Raw genomic sequence first — 5,763 nt, forward strand, 5'->3', positions numbered from 1 at the left:
CGCCCCCAGAAGATCTCCACCCGACCCTCACAGTGGTTCTGCCGCCGCACCAACCTCACCATGCCTAGAGGGAAACAAAGGGTAGAAACAGTCACATATCTGGAGCAAATTAACATTTAACACTAGAGACACATACCACACACCATGGCTGTCCTGAGACAGAATGAAATAAGATGCATTATGAAGATGCCTCTGAAAAGTGATGCCGTGAATGTTGTTGACCTTTCACCTTAACTTGAACCAGGAACACGTAGCTAAACCTGAACAGGTAGAAGACTTACCGTCACTTGGTGGTCTAGTGGTGCGTGTTGTTTCTGTCATGGTGAAGCTTCTTCCAGCTTGAACAGGCTGAAAGGCTGGAGAGGAAGAGGGAGATAGTATGAGGTTTCGTTGTGTGATGTTCCCCCTGGGGACGGTCATCTACTTGAGAACAACTGATGATACAGTTCGCTCAGAACAATCTATACCAGAGCCCTCAAAACATTGTTGTGAGTTATTCCATTGATCAGCTAATCAGTTATATTAGAAGATAACTGCTCTGGAAGTCTACTTTGTGATCCCTATCATCAGAAGTTCATTAAGGTTCACCTGGTCTGCTCTGTTAACTCTGACTTGATGAAGACCTTAGTCACAGGAAGGACATCTTCCTCTGACTTGATGAAGACCTTAGTCACAGGAAGGACATCTTCCTCTGACATGATGAAGACCTTAATCACAGGAAGACATCTTCCTCTACATGATGAAGACCTTAGTCACAGGAAGGACGTCTTCCTCTGACATGATGAAGACCTTAGTCACAGAAGGACATCTTCCTCTGACATGATGAAGACCTTAGTCACAGGAAGGACGTATTTCTCTCTTTTATTCTTCTTTTCTCTACTGTGTCTTATTTAGTCTTTAAGAACGGTTTGCCAGCAGGCTTCCAGAGAGGCTGATTCCCAGAGAGGATGATTACCCCAGAAGCTGATTACCCCAGAGAGGCTGATTACCCCCAGAGAGGCTGATTACCCCAGAGAGGCTGATTACCCCAGAGAGGCTGATTACCCCAGAGAGGCTGATTACCACAGAGAGGCTGATTACCCCAGAGAGGCTATTACCCCCAGAGGCTATTACCCAGAGGCTGAATACCCCCGAGGGGCTGATTACCCCAGAGAGGCTGATTACCCCCAGAGAGGCGGATTACCCCAGAGAGACTGTTTACCCCAGAGAGGCTGTTACCCCCAGAGAGGCTGATACCCCAGAGAGGCTGAATACCCCCAGAGGGGCTGATTACCCCCAGAGAGGTGATTACCCCCAGAGAGACTGTTTACCCAGAGAGCTGTTTACCCCCAGAGAGGCTGATTACCCCAGAGAGGCTGATACCCCAGAGAGGCTGATTACCCCAAGAGGCTGATTACCCCAGAGAAGCTGATTAACCCAGAGAAGCTGACTATCCCAGAGAGGCTGATTACCCTCAGAGATGCTGATTACCCCAGAGAGGCTGATTACCCCCAGAGAAGCTGAATACCCCAGAGAAGCTGATTACCCAGAGAGACTGAATACCCCAGAGATGCTGATTACCCTCAGAGAGACTGAATACACCAGAGATGCTGATTACCCCAGAAGTGCTGATTACCCCAGAGAAGCTGCATACCCAAGAGAAGCTGAATACCCCAGAGATGCTGATACCCCCAGAGAGGCTGATTACCCCCAGAGAGGCTGATTACCCCCCAGAGGCTGATTACCCCCCAGAGATGCTGATCACCCTCAGAGATGCTGATTACCCAGAGATGCTGATTACCCAGAGAGGCTGATTACCCACAGAGAGGCTGATTACCCCCCAGAGAGCTGATACCCCCCAGAGATGCTGATTACCCTCAGAGATGCTGATTACCCCCAGAGAGACTGAATAGGCCCAGAGAGGCTGATACCCCCAGAGAGGCTGATTACCCTCAGAGATGCTGATTACCCCAGAGAGGCTGATTACCCTCAGAGATGCTGATTACCCCAGAGAGGCTGATTACCCCCAGAGAGGCTGATTACCCCCAGAGAGGCTGATACCCCAGAGAGGTGGATTACCCCCAGAGAGACTGTTTACCCCAGAGAGACTGATTACCCAGAGAGGCTGATTACCCCAAGAGGCTGATTACCCCAGAGAGGCTGAAACCCCCAGAAGGTTGATACCCCCAGAGAGGTTGATTACCCGAGGCTATTACCCCAGAGAGGCTGATTACCCCAAGAGGCTGATACCCCAAGAGGTTGATTTCCCCCGAGGGCTGGATTACCCCAGAGAGGCTGATTACCCCAGAGAGGCTGATTACCCCCAGAGAGGCTGTACCCAGAAGGCTGATTACCCCAGAGAGGCTGATTACCCCCAGAGAGGCTGTATTACCCCCAGAGAGGCTGATTGACCCCAGAGAGGCTGATTACCCCCGAGGGCTGATTACCCCCAGAGAGGCTGATTACCCAGAGAGGCTGATTACCCCAGAGAGGCTGATTACCCAGAGAGACTTGAACCCCAGAGATGCTGAATACCCCAGAGAGGCTGATTACCCCAGAGAGCTATTACCCCCAGAGAGGCCGATATCCCCCAAGAGCGATTCCAGCATTACCCAGAGAGGCTGATTACCCCAAGAGAGCTGATTACCCCAGAGAGGCTGATTACCCCCAGAGAGCTGATTACCCAGAGAGGCTGAATACTCCCGAGGCTGATTACCCCCAGAGAGGCTGATTACCCCAGAGAGGCGGATTACCCCAGAGAGACTGTTTTACCCCAGAAGGGCTGATTTACCCCCAGAGAGGCTGATTACCCCAGGAGCTGTCCCAGAGGGCTGATACCCCCAGAGAGGCTGATTACCCCAGAGAGTGGATTACCCCCAGAGAGCTGTTTACCCCAGAGAGGCTGTTACCCCCAGAGAGGCTGATTACCCCAGAGAGGCTGATTACCCCCAGAGAGGCTGATTACCCCCAGAGAGCTGCATTACCCCAGAGAAGCTGATTTACCCCAGAGAAGCTGACTATCCCAGAGAGCCTGAATACCCCAGAGATGCTGATTACCCTCAGGAGACTTAATACCCAGAGATGCTGATTACCCCCAGAGATGCTGATTACCCCAGGAAGCTGATACCCCAGAGAAGCGGATACCCCAGAGATGCTGATTACCCCAGAGAGCTGATTACCCCAGAGAGGCGGATTACCCCCAGAGCTGATTACCCCCCAGAAGCATGCTGACTTACCCTCAGAGATGCTATTACCCAGAGATGCTATTAACCCGCAGAGAGGCTGATTACCCCCAGGAGGATTACCCCCCAGAGAGGCTGATTACCCCCAGAGATGCTGATTACCCTCAGAGATGCTGATTACCCCAGAGGACTGAATACCCAGAGAGGCTGGATTACCCTCAAGATGCTGATTACCCCAGAGAGCTGATTTACCCCCAGAGAGGGCGTGATTACCCCCAGAGAGGTGGATTACCCCCAGAGAGACTGTTTACCCCAGAGAGACTGATTACCCAGAGAGTGGATTACCCCCAGAGAGGGCTGATTACCCCAGAGAGGCTGAATACCCCAGAGAGGTTGATTACCCCCAGAGAGGTTGATTACCCAGAGAGGCTGATTACCCCAGAGAGGCTGATTACCCCAGAGAGGCTGATTTACACACAGAGAGGTATTACCCCCGAGGGCTGATTACCCCCAGAGAGGCTGATACCCCAGAGAGGCTGATACCCCGAGAGGCTGATTACCCAGAGAGGCTGATTACCCCAGAAGGCTGATTACCCCCAGAGAGGCTGATTACCCCAGAGAGGCTGATTACCCCAGAGAGGCTGATTACCCCAGAGAGGCTGATTACCCAGAGAGGTTGATTAACCCCAGAGATGTTGATTACCCCCAGAGAGGCTGGATTACCCCAGAGAGGCTGATTACCACAAGAGGCTGATTAACCCCAGAAGAGGCTGATACCCCAGAGGGCTATTACCCCAGAGAGTTGGATTAACCCAAGAGCGGCTGATTACCCCAGAGAGGCTGATTACCCCAGAGATGCTGATTACCCCAGAGAGGCTGATTACCCCAGAGAGGCTGATTACCCCAGAGAGGCTGATTACCCCAGAGAGGCTGATTACCCCAGAGAGGCTGATTACCCCATTATTTAGTCAAATGTTCTATATTATTTTACTTGAGCTTTTATAAACCTTTTTTTCTGAGAGTGTTTGACTTGTTGAGTGAATGAGGGACTGAGTGAGTCCCACTAGCTGTCTGGTTTGGAACCATGCCGGTACACCTGAACAGCATGGGGTTAACGAGCTTCCACCTGCATGAAGCCTGCTGACGACGCCTGGGGAAAGAGGAGCTGCTACTGGGAGAGACCGTTACCCTGCTCGGTAGAGGCAGACGACCTCGACCGCCGCTCTGAGTGAAGTAATGCTAAGTTGTTCGATCGATTGACCGATTCAGCTTCTCTCTCTCTCTCGCCACTTCAAGCCACCCGGTGCGCTAAGGACGCAACATTGGGCGACAGGTAGCGTAGCAGTTATTAAGAGCGTTGGGCCAGTAACCGAATGGTTGCTGGTTTGAATCCCTGAGCCGACTAGGTGAAAAGTCTGTGCCCTTGAACAAGGCATTTAACGCCAAATACTCCTGTAAGTCGCTCTGGATAAGAGTGTCTGCTAAATGATGTAAAATGAGACCACGATGACTACCGCTCTTGGACCAGGCTGGCCCCGAACCAAATGGGAATGTGGGGCTTGTCCTTGTGTGTTCTGGTTTTAATATTGTGTAACTTACCCCCTTTTAACTAAAAGGGGAATATTAAAGAAGAACCTTAGATTTTGACCTGTACCAGAATAATCAACCAAGGAAAATGCTGACAAGTGAGGACATTTTTGCTGGCCCTCACTAGGAAAACGTCAATTTTAGGGTTAAGGTTTAGGCGTTAGTGTTGGGGTTGGGGTTGGGGTTAGGGAAAGTAGGCTTTGAATGGAAATCAATTGTTGGTCCTCACAAGTACAGTAAAACCAACGTGTGTTTACTTCACTATGTACATAGTAGAGCCTGGTCACAGTGTGCGCCTGTTTGGAACTTAGAGGGTGTGTAATTACTGAGTGACACGCTAATCAATACAAATTCTGAGCAAATTCCAGCCACTGTGGCTCTAAATCGAGGCTGGAGAGGCTGCGAGCCTGGAGAGGCAGCGAGCCTGGAGAGGCAGCGAGGCTGGAGAGGCAGCAAGCCTGGAGAGGCAGCGAGGCTGGAGAGGCAGCGATCCTGCTACAGTTGTATTAGACGGGACTTTGATGAATGGCGAAAAGCGTCAATCAAAATAAATGTATCACGTCAGACGTATTATTTTTGCCACGACCAATTGAGTTCCGGTATTTACAGTTTATGTGAAAACCATTTCTAAGAAGCGTACTTTGAGATTTTTCCAAACTTTAAATCTCTCTTGCGCTGGTCGCACTTTGAAGTCCACAATGTAGAGGGGACGTCAAGGGTTATGCTAGATGGTGATGAATAGAGATCAGCCAATTACAACCAGCGGTTGCTTTCATCCACTCCTGTCATAGGCTTCCATTCAATAGAATTTTAAACTCCATTCTGAGGAGCTATGAAACCAGACGGTTGGAGATGGCTGGTGGACAACATTACTCAGTCTACTAGTACTACTACTAGTACTACTACTAGTACTACTACTACTACTACTACTACTACTACTACTACTACTACTACTACTACTACTACTACTACTACTATTACTACAACATTACTCAGTCTACTAGTACTACTACTA

The 5,763-nt window shown here is 50.2% G+C and overlaps 1 protein-coding gene across 1 annotated transcript in view; it reads right to left on the reverse strand.

Moving 5' to 3' along the window:
- LOC112070314 (scavenger receptor cysteine-rich domain-containing group B protein-like) overlaps positions 1-5,763 on the reverse strand; it is a 21,893-nt gene that overhangs the window by 4,162 nt on the left and 11,968 nt on the right. The gene's annotated exons all lie outside the window — the stretch shown is intronic.

Source organism: Salvelinus sp. IW2-2015, unplaced genomic scaffold (genome assembly GCF_002910315.2).
Source record: "Salvelinus sp. IW2-2015 unplaced genomic scaffold, ASM291031v2 Un_scaffold1286, whole genome shotgun sequence".
Classification (NCBI taxonomy): domain Eukaryota; kingdom Metazoa; phylum Chordata; class Actinopteri; order Salmoniformes; family Salmonidae; genus Salvelinus; species Salvelinus sp. IW2-2015.